We start from the raw sequence: 15811 nt of genomic DNA, 5'->3' as shown, positions 1-15811 counted from the left end.
AACAACACACACACACGATCCCTTTCTGATCTCGCTATTGCAAAAAAACAACTCACCACAAAAGATACCAACAACACACAAGGAACATTTCATTGTCTCTAGAATCAAAACAACCAACAACAGCATAAATGACGCAATAACAAACACAAACAATCATACGAGGTATACACAAAATGTCTCTAAAAACTCCCTCACATGATGCAATGATTTCATTACTCTCTTCTGACTTCATTTACCAGTAGCACGTTTATTGATTAGTTGGAATTCTACCTATAAGTTAAGGTAAAATATATACCAAATTTATGAGGAATCTATAAAAAATGATATACACCCGTCAAGGATTATATTAACTACTTTTTACTCTACTTTATCCAAAATTTTCAATGTGAGGAAAAACACTCCAACTTATAATAAAAAGGGAAATAATCTGTAGGTAGCCATGATACAAATCGGTAATGTCGTTAAGTTAATTTTTACTACAAATTTTTTTTTCCATACAAAATGTTTTCTTAGTAAATTGTCCACATTTCATAGTAAGATTTTTATATTGCCCATGTATTTTTATAATAGAATCAATGATGCATTAACTACTGTGTTGGAAATTTATTTAAGGAAAAATCCTTCCCATTTCGTAGTTAGTGAACTAAAAAACATTTACTGAATTTTTATAAGTTTTCCTTTAGCTAAGTTAATTTTCGTTGTGGTTACGAAAAATGAATTATATTACAGTAAATTGGTTGAACTATGTGAAAGTTAAGAGTGTCCTTAAATTTACAAGACACTTTTTTTCTGTGTAGGGAAAAAGGAATTAGCCAGAAAAGATTGTTTTTTTTTTTTTTTTTTTGAGTTTGTCTTTGTGAGATTGTTTTTACATCCTGGAAAAGAATAAACCTTTATCGCAAAAGGTATATACTTTTCTTCCAAATAAACTTCCTTAAAGCAAATGAGAAACGAACTTTGTTTGTCTAAAATTTCGTTTGGGAGGAAAGAATTATTTTTTTGCGTGTACTGCGAATATCTTTCATATTCAATGTGCACATAAAAATGAATACCTTTGGTTTTCCGCTCTTTTCTATGAAAATCCCAGAATATTCTACATATTCTACGAACTCTATTGCATACTCACACAAAACCACAATGCGTATGAATGTCGAAGGGATTTCCGTTTCCACACATGCATGTATGATACATGTTATTACTCTCTGCATGTGATTTTGGCGCCAAAAGTGTACCAGCATTACGGTAATGCTGCCTTCAATGACCATGTGTGTAGGGATGGATGTTTGTGTTTTGGTACTCAAACACCACATGGAACTGATGCTCCATCGCGTCGCTTGTGGTAGGTTAGGGTTTGTTTATTTACATTCATCCATCTGTGGATACAATGTACACACGTATGTAGGTATATCGAGATATGAAAAATTGAGAGTGAGAGACCGATGGAAAAGACGAATTGACTTCGGTTCTTTGGCAATTGGCATCAGCATAAAATGTGGCTATACAACAACCTGTTGTTTGTGTGTCGTTTATTTTTGTTGCGGGCCAAATATAAACCATGGCCCCAAAATGTTGCTGCAACATGTTGACATATCACATTCTCTCACCATCGTTCAACGTAAATTCAAAACAATTGCCAAAGTCTTCCCCCAGTCAAGTTTTCACTCAGTTCAGTGTTATTGTATCATTCACATTGGGAAGTCAACGTGCGCGGATAACTTGAGAGACACGCTGAATGTAAAGTAACCGAATACCGGTGGATATAACAATTATTGTTTATAGTGAAACAATTTACCTAATCGAACCGATCGATTTGTAAATCTCAATTTACCTAGAGCTCAGTGAATTAAATAAAAAGAAAACCACAACATAACAAAGCAGCAAACAAAAGCAAAAAAATAATAAATAAAGAAAAATATGAGTGTGCAATAAAAAAGTGATTTCAATAATCGATTACAAATTATAAATAACATATAACATATATTGATCTATATCAGATCAAAAAACAAATACCAAAGTGAATTTCCATCTGTAACAAGTCATTTCTTAGCGTTTATTGGATTGCTGATTTCAATTGCGTCTATTCAAAGTGTAAGTTTGTTGTTCCAAACTCGTTTTACAAGCCCTCCAATCAACTGCACTCCCATCTACTGGGGAAATATGAACAAACGTTGTGGTGTACATAAGATCGGATCTTATATTCAAGCTACAAGAAAATGCATTTCCATTATTATGTGTTGACATATGACCTTCTCCTAGCCTATTTGATTTTGTTGTGTTCATGAAAATTAGTTCATTTTATTTTTCCTAATGCGGGAATATTTTGGTATTTAAATTATATTTTGCTTCCTTCTACTGCAAAATTCAAAAAAAAGGAAGAACAGAGTTTTACACAATTTAATTACAAAATTTTACTACATTCTCACAAAATAGTCTATATTTGTCTAAAACGAGTATATTTTACTTAAATTGTGTACATAATCTTCAGAAATTAATATATAGTATTGTATCTTGTCTTGGACTTCTTTTAACTCCAATTAATTTAATTATTATTTAATTAATTTGTCCGTATACAATTATTATTAACAACAGAAATAATTTCTTATTTTTAATAAACTTTCTTTAATTTCATAAAGAGTTTCCACTTATTGTGCTGCAATTAGTAAAATATTTTAGTTACTATATTCTAAAATAAACCTACATTTTCTTTCATGATCTGTTCTTTTTATACCCTCCATCATAGGATTGGGGTATATTAACTTTGTCATTCCGTTTGTAACACATCGAAATATTGCTCTAAGACCCCATAAAGTATATATATTCTGGGTCGTGGTGAAATTCTGAGTCGATCTAAGCATGTCCGTCCGTCCGTCCGTCTGTTGAAATTACGCTACCTTCCGAACGAAACAAGCTATCGACTTGAAACTTGGAACAAGTAGTTGTTAATGATGTAGGTCGGATGGTATTGCAAATGGGCCATATCGGTCCACTTTTACGTATAGCCCCCATATAAAGGGACCCTCAGATTTGGCTTGTGGAGCCTCTAAAAGAAGCATATTTCATCCGATCCGGCTGAAATTTGGTATATGGTGTTGGTATATGGTCTCTAACAACCATGCATAAATTGGACCACATCGGTCCATTTTTACGTATAGCCCCCATATAAACCGATCCCTAGATTTGGCTTGCGGAGCCTCAAAGAGAAGAAAATTTCATCCGATCCGGCTGAAATTTGGTACATGATGTTGGTATATGCTCTCTAACAACCATGCAAAAATTGGTCCATATCGGTCCTTAATTATATATAGCCCTCATATAAACCGATCCCCAGATTTGGCTTGTTGAGCCTCTACGAGAAGCATATTTCATCCGATCGGGCTGAAATTTGGTACATGGAGTTGGTATATGGTCTCTAACAACCATGCAACAATTGGTTCACATCGGTGCATAATTATATATAGCCCCCATATAAACCGATCCCCAGATTTGGCTTGCGGAGCCTCTAACAGAAGCATATTTCATCCGATCCGGCTGAAATTTGGTATATGGTGTTGGTATATGGTCTCTAACAACCATGCAAAAATTGGTCCACATCGATTCATAATTATATATAGCCCCCATATAAACCGATCCCCAGATTTGGCTTGCGAAGTCTCCAATAGAAGAAAATTTCATCCAATCCGGTTGTAATTTGGAACATGGTGTTAGTATATGATCTTTAACAACCGTGCCAGAATTGGTCCATATCGGTCCATAATTATATATAGCCCCCATATAAAACATTCTCCTGATTTGACCTCCGGAGCCTCTTGGAGGAGCAAAATTCATCCGATCCGGTTCAAATTATGCACGTGGTGTTAGTATATGGTCGCTAACAACCATACCAAAATTGGTCCAATCACACAAAAATTAGTCCATATCGGTTCATAATCATGGTTGCCACTAGAGCCAAAAATAATCTACCAAAATTTTATTTTATTTCTAGAGAAAATTTTGTTAAAATTTTATTCGGTTCATAATAAAATTTTCATCATTGTCAAAATTTTATTTCTATAGAAAATTTTGTTCAAATTTTATTCGGTTCATAATCATGGTTCCCACTCGAGACAAAAATAATCTACCAAGATTTTATTTCTATAGAAAATTTTGTCAAAAGTTTATTTCTAGAGAAAATTTTGTTAACATTTAATTTCTGTAGAATTTTTTGTCAAAAATTTCTTTCTATAGAAAATTTTGTCAAAATTTTTATTTCTATAGAAAATTTTGTGAAAATTTTATTTCTATAAAAAATTTTGTTAAAATTTTATTTCTGTAGAAAATTTTGTCAAGCTGAATTATACGTATATTGGATCGATCTTTTTTGATTTAATATATACCACGTATGGACTTACATACAATTTAGAAGATGGTGTTAGGAGGTTTTAAGATACCTTGCCATCGGCAAGCGTTACCGCAACTTAAGTAATTCGATTGTGGATGGCAGTGTTTAGATGAAATTTCTACGCAATCCATGATGGAGGGTACATAAGCTTCGGCCTGGCCGAACTTACGGCCGTATATATTTGTTTTTGTATGATTTAATTAAAAAGATTAGTTAATATCTCAAGGTGCTTCTTTGAATAACATATGATAAATGTTTGGTACTTTGAATATATTTGAAAAAAGAGAAAATTTACAAAATTTTATGGCAATTTTTTCTTTTTCTTGGATCCGCTAAAAATTGCTATATTCGATCACAAGTAGATAAAGGTGAATTACATTTTACTCAAAAACACATAAGTAAAAATACACATATTCATTGAAATCAAAAAGAAAAAGGTTGGAAATTTAAAAAAAATTAACTAAACAGTAGAAACGTTGATATCACAAGAGTTAGCAATTATTTTTCGTTAAATTCAAGAACATTTATTGGACATAAATAGTTTTCTTATAATTTAAAAAAAAAAAAAAGACTTACAAATTTCAAGAAATTCTGAACTATTTAAAGTCAAGTCTTTATTTCTGACTTTAAGTCTTTAATAAGACACGTTTTACAGTTTCATAGAAAAAAATGAATATAGTAGTATGTAATGTTGAACATATTTTCTGAATCTTCCGAACATGTCTGGATTATATGTAAAAAAACGAAACTTTTTGGTGTTCGGTCGAAGCAGGTATCGACCCCACGGCGCTCGGCATGCAAGGCGGACTGCTCCACGGTTCCCATCTAAATGTATGTTTCTGTTAAATAAAGTTTGTTTAATCGGTTTCTGGGCGCCGCAAGCTATGCTATATAAATACAACTTATATGGATAATTTTCTATTGATGACAATAACAGCTACATAGCTCAGTGGATAGTGTGTTGGTTTACAAATTGCATGGTCCGCGGTTCAATTCTCCGTCCAGGCGAAAGGTAAAATTTAAAAAGAAAATTATAAAATCGAATAATTTCTTCTACATTGGTTGTATTACAGAAAAGGGTGCTAAGAACTAAAAAACCTCGTGGAAGTGAGAAAGATGTGAGAGAAAATGTAATTAGCCAGAAAAGATTTTTTTGAGTCTTTTCTTCCACTTCCACTTCCTTACAGCGAAAAGCAAATGAGAAATGAACTTTGTTTGTCTAAAATTTCATTTGGGAGGAAAGAATTATTTTTTGCGTGTATATATGAATCGCCCAATTTTCCGAAATGTATCCCTAATATCCTTATTTATTAACAGATCTTCCTTCTGTCATCAGTTAGCCGATGTAACTCAAAATTTATATCCGACACCAATTTAAAATGTCGTTTTTGATATACCCCCCATATGTAAATGTCGCCGTAATATGATGCTAATTTTTATAATATCCTCATGTATTTACTGGTCTGTTTAAAATTTAGCATAGGGCAATACCTTGCAATACATCTTGAACTTGAAAAATATGGGTTCAGATTTTATAAAGCTCCCAAAAATATCTACCACTTAAGTTTCATATATTCAACATTGAATATAGAAGTTAGAAGCATCGTTTGAGATTTAGGTTTATCCCCCAAAATTATTTTAATAATAATCCCCCAAATCGTTATTTTTACGAATTAATTGGGTGTGGTTTGATATAATCGGCCCGTTTGATTTTCTATGTTACTCTCTGGTTTTGAGCAAAATCGATTGCCTGGGAGCAAAATCGATTGCCTGGGATATTTCTAGTGATTGGCGGTTCCAATATATACCTTAGAAAATAGAATCGAAAATATTTTATTGTTGCTAAAAGAGACCTAGATAATAATTTAGATGGAGTTTAGACTTTGTAATCATCCAGATTATAAGTTTAGATAAATAACACTGTGACGCAAAATTCAACTTTTTATCTCCAAACAAAAAATCAATTATTCCAGGCGAAAGTATTCGATGAGAGGAGAAAAGTAATTTCTGGATTTTGCCAGATTGGTTGCCGTTTGACTTTTATGAGCCTCTAAAGTCGATTTTGAGCACTTTTTTGCAATTTTCGTATGGCCATAGCTCATCAAAAAATGCTGTGAATTCATTTTTGATGTATTTAACAAAGTTGTAGCTCTTGACTCGGCCAACAAAAATGCTGAATATATTAGGTCGGAAAATATTCATCTTCATGTTCAAAATCGTAAAATTACCACTTTTATCATCGATTTTTTCGGTTTTTCGACTACAGCTCCTGAACTGTTGAAAATTTTACCAAACAGTCGGTGGAAGAAATGTACCCCATAAAATAATGAACAACTTTGTATCACATGCCAAATTCAAATGACCAATAGTCGAAAAACGGAAAAAATCGGTGATAAAAGTGGTAATTTTTTCGACATTTTTACGATTTTGAGCATGAAGATGAAAATTTTCCGAATTATTTTTTTCTGCACTTTTGTTGGTCGTTTCAAGAGCTACAACTTTGTTAAATACATCAAACATGAATTCACAGCATTTTTCGAGATATGGTTATACGAAAATTGCAAAAAGTGCTCAAAATCAAATTTGGCGACAAAACTTTAGAGGCTCATAAAAGCCGAACGGCAACCAATCTAGCAAAATCCGTAAATTACTTTTCTCCTCTCATCGAGTACTTTCGGCTGGAATAAGTGATTTTTTGTTTTGAGTAAAAAAGTTGAATTTTGCGTAACAGTGTTATTTTTATAAATAGGTGGTTTAGCAATTAAGCGTGAATTTTTGTTTGCTTTAAGCAGTTATTCATTATAACACTCACCACAACTGTTTCTAAAGAGTGTTATAATATTTAAAAAAAAATATGTAGAGCTCGGGAAATAAAACATACTTAGTTCCATCCATATAATCTATCAATCATCTAAGAATTCGACTTTGAAGCAGTTGCCGTGTCTATTTATTAAAGGCGAATTGTTTACTAGATTTAGCTTTGTATCGTCTAGGGTTACTAAATTCTTATCCCAGAGCATTCACCTCTTTTAATCACCAGTCTAATGTTCATATATGTTTTTATATTGGTTGATGTAGCGATGTTGCACAGTCTAAACGCCAAACTGGCTAGGGAGTGTCTATGCTGGAGACAGAGAGATAGAGAGAGGCACAGAGAGATATTCCCAACAATTGGGTGTCTGGGAGATAATTTGGGGGCCTGTCTTGTTTTAATTTAAGACTCTTAAAGATCATTAAACTTCGCATTAAAGCATCAGATTGCGAGACTTCAGGTTAAGAAAAATGATGATCTAGCACAGTGTTTTGTTTCGTACAATGAAAACAACGAATGTGTTCATATACACATTCCAGCAGCCCATAAACCGCACCATTCTATTGTTTTGTGGTGGGGAGATATTAAAAAGCTCCATTCGAGCAATGTTATCCTTTCTCTTGTTTCAGTTTTTCATTTTTACACTAATTTTGAGTAGATTTGCTCTTACAAACAACATAAAATGAAATTGAAAGAATTTAATTTTTTGAACTGGCGCACTTTTTTCACGAATCTATGAATTCGGAACATAAAGTATAAAAAATGAAATGACAAGAACTCGAATTATTGAAAATTACAAATAATTATAATATGCTCAAAGTAAAAAAAGAATTACTTGAGTTATTGTAAACTAAAACTAATTTTTCGATGTTACAGAATTCCATGGGATAGAATTCATAGGAAATTTCAAAGCGTGTTACCCACACAAAAAACCTCGAGAAGAAGATGTTAACATTTTCTAAAAGCTTTCATATAACTAATTATTATCACCACTCTATACGAGAACTGATAAATTCTCCTCGCATGGTATGTCATCAAAAATTTGATATGTACATTGTGCGGGTAGACTCCAGCACTAGCTTGATTTCTTATGACATTAATTGATGTCAGCTTTGTTTGCCGTGCTTTCAGTCGTCTGCCAAACATCAATTTCTTAATTGGAGGCTTGTTGGCATATTGCGCGATCGCTCTCAATTGATTTGTTTATATTTTTAGCCATGAAAAACAAAAAACTCTTACTCGCCTCCCGACATCCAACACCACGTTGTTCTCTTGTATTTTAGAAAATAGTTCGGAATTGCGTTGCTAAATTAGAATGCAGTACATTTGGCAATGCGAGTGCATTGTATCTGTTGAGGTGTATGTATTTTACATTCAAAAGCAAACACGTGTGTGTACCTATTTACATTGGTGTATGGGGCGTTTTACAACAAAATTATAAGGTATTTGTATGTTTTTATGAACTATCATCAAATTTTTCCAAAACATTTTGAAGATGTTTTCTATATAAATAATTTGACTCTATTTATGCCCTTCAACCGGAATATATTTTTTGTTTGTTTGAGCAAAACAGTATTTTTTCATCATTTATATTCCCATAAACATATATTTAAATATGGGTCGATTTTAACTTTAATGGGAAATATTTAAATATTGTTAAAAATATGGGAAATATTTAAATCTAAAGCCATTTGTCCAGAATTTTGCAAACGGGCACTTATGATTTATCGGATGATATTTGATGAATTGATCCTCTTTAACTCGCAAAAAATATAGGGAGCAGAAACATGATTCTGAACACTAAATAAAATTGAACTCTCTATTTCACTAAAGCCAATTTAACTTTATTTTAGTTCATGGAATTATTATGTTTGGAGAAAGTTGCCTTTACTCTAATAATTTTTTGCGTACGTTAGTTAAATTCACTAAAAACGGGGAAAAAATTATATATAAATTAAGCATAAAGATTTACTAATTTCGTATTTCTCACAACATAGTTCATTATTTCTTTAAATTTGTAAATTTTACTAGAAATACTAAAGACATTCTTGCAATTTTTAACTCCAATTTTTTTCCTTCAAACTACAAAATTTTCTTTAACATGAGAAAAAACTTAATTATGTCTAATAAATTTTCGAAAAATGTTTACTTATTTTTGTGATATCGGCGTGATGCCAACGTTTGTAATACTGTTTAGTTAAAATTTTCTAAAAATATTAAAAATTTTCTAAAATTAACCACAAGTTTTCTTCCTGGTGGGTTCACTGTTTTTTCAGTGAAGGCATTGTCTGGTAACACCTGGGGAAAAGATTAGACGTTCTCTTATTCATTAAGCAGCCTAGTTTGGACTGCCAGTATTGCGAAACCTAATGGAGAAATTTCTAGCCGGTGTAAAATACAGCGCTGGGCAACACTAGAATAGCACTCGAGCAAACACATTACAATTCTAAATGTTTATACCAATATCGTGGAATGGGTCATATATACGAATGTGTTTTTTTTATAGAACATGCACTTGAGTTGATATTTATATAGGTAGCTACGTAAGGGTCTTTGAGGGTGAGAAATTGGTCCCCTGAATATCATTCATTCGATCAAGAGTTGTCAAAATTTGAATCGCCTGATCGTATGTCTGTCACTTCATGCACAAAACAGTTGTAAATATTGATGGACGAGTTGATTCGAATTGAAACCCTATAACACAGCAATTGAATTTCTTGACTGCCTCAATTTGGTTTTGTGCGAGCAGTATTTTTTTAATTTCTTGGTTTATTTAGTTTTTCTCGTTTGTTTGACGATCAGTTCTTCTTTGCCACGGTCCACATTTTTTTTGTTTAGTCAGCCAAGCGTGTCTGGCACGATATCTGTCTGCTATTTCGTTATCTTTCATCAACCGCATAAATTGATGAGAGAACAACGTCACATTCAATCGTGGGGTGCAGGGGAAGTTCTTATGTCATAATCAGAACATAACGTTACTTCCAGAGAATGAAGCCGACCCAGTTTTGTCGGCGGTGGTTGACATTAATTTGTGTCGCCGGGCGCTGGCGTGTTGACGACTAGGCCGACATAACTTTTGTCTATTCGGCAGCTTACAATTATTTATTATAAAATCAAATTATGGTTATACGAATGGTTATTTATAAATCTTTAATTCGGGGGCTATAAAGCCGTATATATGGCGTTGTTTTGAGACCCCCAGTGGAGGATCTATGCCCCAGTTGTGGTTGAAATATGATATTCATGCCTGTTCTGGGTCTCACCACATTGTACACTATACACTTTCTGCACAACACACAAAATGTTGTTGTTCTGTTTCGCACGTGAGTACAATTTTTTCGGACTTCTGATCGAAAAATTTAAACAGCTGACTTTTTCTGCAATGCATTTTATTAGCAGACAGAAACTATAAACTAAACATATTTTGCTGATAGTCTATTCAAAATAACAACACAATTATACTAGACTGTGGTATTAAAAGTAAAAAAAAACGACGCCAGATTTTTTTTGTTACCAATTCATACACCCTCAAAAAAAATCGCTTCTTTAACATATGTTCCAAACATATTTTGCAGGAAGCATATATGTTATTGGATATTGCGGAAACATTAATATGTTTGTTTTATGTGAACATATTATATGTTTGGAAGCATTTTCAGCCCAAAAATATTATATGCTTGGAAGAATTTTTCGCAAAGACGACTGTTCCCTAACATACTCGTAATTTTCACTTCCACGAAATATTTTAGTTCTTGGCACCTTTTTCTGTAATACAAATAATGTTGAAGAAATTATTCACTTTTACATTTTTTTTTTTTAATTTTACCTTTCGCCTGCACGGAGAATCGAACCGAGGACCATACAGTTTGTAAGCCAACACACTATCCACTGGGCTACGTAGCTGTTATAGTCACCAGCAGATAACTATCGTTATAAGTTACATTTATATAGCATAGTTTGCAGCGCCTACGAGCTCATGCAAACATAACATTATTTAACAGAAACATACATTTGTTTGCCACGTGGAGCAGTGGTTAGCATGTCTGCATTGCATGCAAAGGGTCGTGGGTTCAATCCCTGAACATTTTTTGTTTGTTTTTAATTGACACATTTATATTTATACTATATTAAATGTTTATAATGAAACTTCGAAATGTAGGTTATTAAAGATTTATAGTCAGTAACAGTGCTTGATATAAACGAAATTGACTGATTTTCGGATAAAATATTATTTTTTTATTGCAAAAATAACAATTTTGTAACAAAAAACTGTTTTTGGTACAAAACTTTAAAATTTGGAAGAAATTCAAAAACTCTAAGAAACGAAGAACGTGGAGTCGAGTATAAACATACATAAAGAATTTTATAATATAAACATAAATTTATTTAGGCGTAAACAGTTTTTTACTAGCATTAAACACCATCGCTCTAAAATGCCTTTTATTTTTCTTTAATTATGCATTTGAAAGAAAATAAACTTTTTAAATTGTTTTAGCTGCAAAACTCGAACTTAATACCCAATTTTATATTTCAAGATGTCCGTCAACTCCTCGTGGACTACTTATTAATAAAGAGGAACTAAACTTTGTTTTTATACATTTTACTGTATAATTTTTCACTATTTCCTCCTTATTTCATTTTACTGTCCCAACTCTAAAAAGAATATAGTGCCCTTTCGTTATTTTTATGAAGACCCCTGATTTCTTTTAACGAATCAAGAAAAAAATTGTGCCCATAATGCCAAAATGATAAACAAAACACATGTCCACACATACATAAAATGCTGCTCTCAAGGCGACAACATATGCTGTTTGTTTTTCAAATGTCTATTCTCTTGGTTCCGAATGTCCATTATCTTTATTCAAATTAAATAATATTTAGACTTAAGCATATCAAATTTTTGGCCTTATCATAAAACAGTTTTCCGAAACAACATACAAGCGGTTTCACAGAAATTGTTCTCTTTTCATTCTTTTGCTGTGTTATGTTGATATATTTCGTCAACTCTCCCGGTTTCCATCTCTATTTCTTTCTATATACTTTCTCTGTCGCTTTGAATAAAATATCACAACATATGTATGTTTAGTCGAAATTTGTAAATTTATATATGTTTGCATTCAAACATATGAGTTTTATGAAACATTCATGCCCCAAACATAATATATATTCTAACATATTAACATAGATGTGCCAAACATTTAGTGTTAGTTTAGGAACATTACATGTTTGCACTTAAATATATTGTGTTTTAAAATTGTGCCCGAAACACATTTTGTTTATATCGGAACATATGAAAAACATATTTTTCTAACAGTGTACTATAAGGAAAAGTGCATTTTATATTACTTCTCAAAAGCTAGTTTTGACTTGGTTTTTACATTCGACGTCGAAGTCACTCTTGAAGAAATAATCGCCGTGCCTAAACTAACCTATGTTGTTAAACGTGTAATGATCAAAATGACAGTTTTGTTTGTGATTTCACACCTTGTTACTTATAAAATATTTGCAAAAATATTGCAAATAATTTTTAATAGCGACGGCTCATATCAACAGAAATTTTTTGGCTGCGTTAGCTTTTGTCCACTAGCTCTGCCAAGAACACTTTGCAGAAGTGAAGATGCCATATTTCTCATGCAATAAATTTAGTGAAATTCACTTTTATTAGCCCATTGATGTTGTACAATTGATTCTGGAAATGCTCTCTATTTATATTAAGAACCTAGGAAAGCAGACAGTGTTCACAAAAATCAATCACAATTTTGCTTAAAACTTTTTTGTTAACTTTCAAAAGCTGTGGTAACATTACAGTTTCGGACACAGATGTTTCGAACAGTTTCAAAACAGCTGACTAAAAACAACCCAAAATTTACACACCAGGGAGAAGAAATTTTTTTCCAAATTTTAGATGGATTTTTTAAATCGTGTTTTGTGCTATATATAATTAATTTTGCTCAATAAAATTTGCAAAATATATACAAAACACATTGACATTTCAGAATATGTTACTTATTTTCTATAAAAATTTTCTAAATTTGCATACGATCGTCGTACAATAAGCCTACACAGAACAAATATTCGAGTACATTTCTCAGGTCTGTGACGGTGTAAAGTGTAGTCCAGAACACCTTTTAAGTATGATACCACTAGGGCTGTCATTCGGGATCGATTTTTATAAATCCTAAACTAAACAAATTGGAATTTTCTGGATCCCGAAAAATCCCGGGATTTCGGGATGACTCAACTTCGAAACAACGCAAAACGAAACGACGCAAAGCGAGGTCTAGGTGTATATGGGTTGTTGTGAAATTCTGAGTCGATCTACACTGAAACAAATATTTAGGTGGTATTAAAGATTAAGCAACCTAATTTTAATGATGCGCAATTTACACAATATTAAAAACAATTATCTTTATAATTATTTTATTTTAAATCTTTGCTTCAAATTTTTTTTTATTAAATTTAGGACATAACATACATTTTGGAATTTTGCGTCCCTCCGTTAAAGTCATATGTCTTTGAACTTTTGCGTTAAAGAAAAAAGTATTTTAAGTAGCTAAAATGTTGAATCTTTAGAGTTAACATAAAAACGCTTCAAATATAGGCTAAGACTTTTTTTGAGGGTTTTGATCTTTGATTTAAATTTTTTTTTTTGGAATTTAGAAAAAAATTTACTTTGAAGAGTCTGTCATAATTTGGATTTTTAAACTAACATAGCTTTACTTTACTGCAAAAAGAGAATGCAATTTCTATAAATGAGATGTATACCTTAATTTTAATTTTATTTATCCTAGATTTAAAGCTACGAAGTTCCCTTAAAAATTACCATAATTTAATGTAGACCCATCTTTGACTCGAAATCAATACCAAAATTCTAAGGTGAAGGTCAAAATCTTTACATCCAAGTAAACTTTTATAAGCCACATGACAGTTGAAATCTAGTGAAGTCGATTTAATTTATTTAAAACATAACATGGTAATGTCATTAATTTAAAACACACATGAAATATTCGTGAAGAATATTCTTCACGATTCTTTTGAGTTTTTCTTTTCTTTTTGAGTTTTTTTTTTTAAGTAAATGCTCAATTATGTGAATAATTACACCTAATGGTACCATCATTTATTCTATTTTATTAAGTCATTAACAGCCAAATGCATTACATTTTGAGAATATCAATTCGAAAATTACCGAGAAGTATTTATTATTGTCATTACAAGTTAGTCATTATAACTCACCGCAATGTAATGTACTGTGTAATTACAGCTTTACTCCTGGTAATGTAAATTGTTATGAGATGTGATTACCTGGTTTTTGCTGGGATGGTGCATATAATTTAATATTAGAAGATTATTTCATGCAAATGCTGGCCGCGACTGCGCCTGAAATGGTTCATCCGCTTAGTCCACTTTTGGCATACTCTTTCCAACATTTCGGCCAGTATCTCACGAATAAATGCTTGAATGTTGTCTTCAATACGTCAGTTGAAGCTAGGCCGCCAATTGAGCGGTCCTGAACGTGAAATAAAATGCTAAACTCGCATCTCAATAATTCCAAATCAAAGTAAAGGTGTTTTACAGTAAAAAAAAAAACTCGAAACGTGCATCAGCTATTTAAACCAGAGTTGCCAAAAAGATAATAGCTAAAAATCACCCTTTAATAATAATTGTATGGAGCCTAGAGTTAAAGATCGATAGCACCCGAAAAAGCCTTCATTTTAACGAAGCGTCTCAAAATCTTTAAGGAAAGCTTACAATTTTTGGATCCAAGTAATTTTTCTTTAGCGTACTCTGATTTTGCCTAATTTTCTGTTATGTCATGGTCGGTAGCATATTTTACATCTTTCACATTTCAAGATTCGTATTTCATACGTATTTGGCTCAGTCTGAAAATGCATTATTTTCTGAATTATGTCACACCTTCACCCCTTAAAGGAAATTAACATGTCTATGTTTGTACAGCAAACTGTGAAATGCTATAGAGCATTTGAAATTGCCTTCCCAACAATATTGAGCGATAGCAGCGGTCTTGTTATGTGTTATTGAATATTCAAAAGTGAAAATGAAAACTAAACTAAAAAAATCAAAATAAACGTAATGCGCTCTTACAAAAACTGGTTATCTTTTAATTCATAAATCTGCTCGAAAATGAAATAAAATGCGGTCGTGTTTAATAGCTTCTTGGGTTAAATGAACCAAACGATTGCTTTTGTTGCTTTTATTTTTCAGTCTGTTCATTTTTAAAATGCAAATCTATGAACTGCATTGAAGACTTTGTTGTACGAAGCACATTTAACGTAACTTAGCACCTAATATTGTATAGAAATTCATTCATCGGGACAAGAAATTCGAGGGGACAAGAAATATTGAAATAATAAACAGTAAACAAATCAACCAGCTACTGTTTGTGTATTAGGGTTTACGGAAAAATTGCAGATGATTCCATATTTGAATGAGTGTCAGATCAGATTCTGAAGTTATAACAATTTTTGTCTGCACTATAGAGGACATCGGAAATCGGAAAATCAAGAAAAATTTGAAAATACACTTAGATTAAATCCATTGAGCAAGAGCTCACCAAAGACAATACACTTAGGAAGATGGAAAATTGGTATGCTTCACACCAA

The 15811-nt window shown here is 32.1% G+C and overlaps 1 protein-coding gene across 2 annotated transcripts in view; it reads left to right on the top strand.

The window, feature by feature from the left end:
- The first annotated feature begins 1665 nt into the window (after positions 1–1665).
- The window catches only part of LOC142238603 (uncharacterized), a 249714-nt gene continuing 235568 nt past the window's right edge, over positions 1666–15811 (top strand). The window contains exon 1 of one of the 2 annotated variants that reach the window (XM_075310297.1): positions 1666–2088. The gene's annotated coding sequence lies outside the window, so the exon portion shown is untranslated. The remainder of the gene's footprint in view (positions 2089–15811) is intronic. The other variant, XM_075310296.1, reaches the window with a different exon arrangement.

The sequence above is a fragment of the Haematobia irritans genome, chromosome 5 (genome assembly GCF_050003625.1).
Source record: "Haematobia irritans isolate KBUSLIRL chromosome 5, ASM5000362v1, whole genome shotgun sequence".
NCBI classification, from domain to species: Eukaryota; Metazoa; Arthropoda; class Insecta; order Diptera; family Muscidae; genus Haematobia; species Haematobia irritans.
This window is presented reverse-complemented; position numbering and strand designations above follow the sequence as displayed.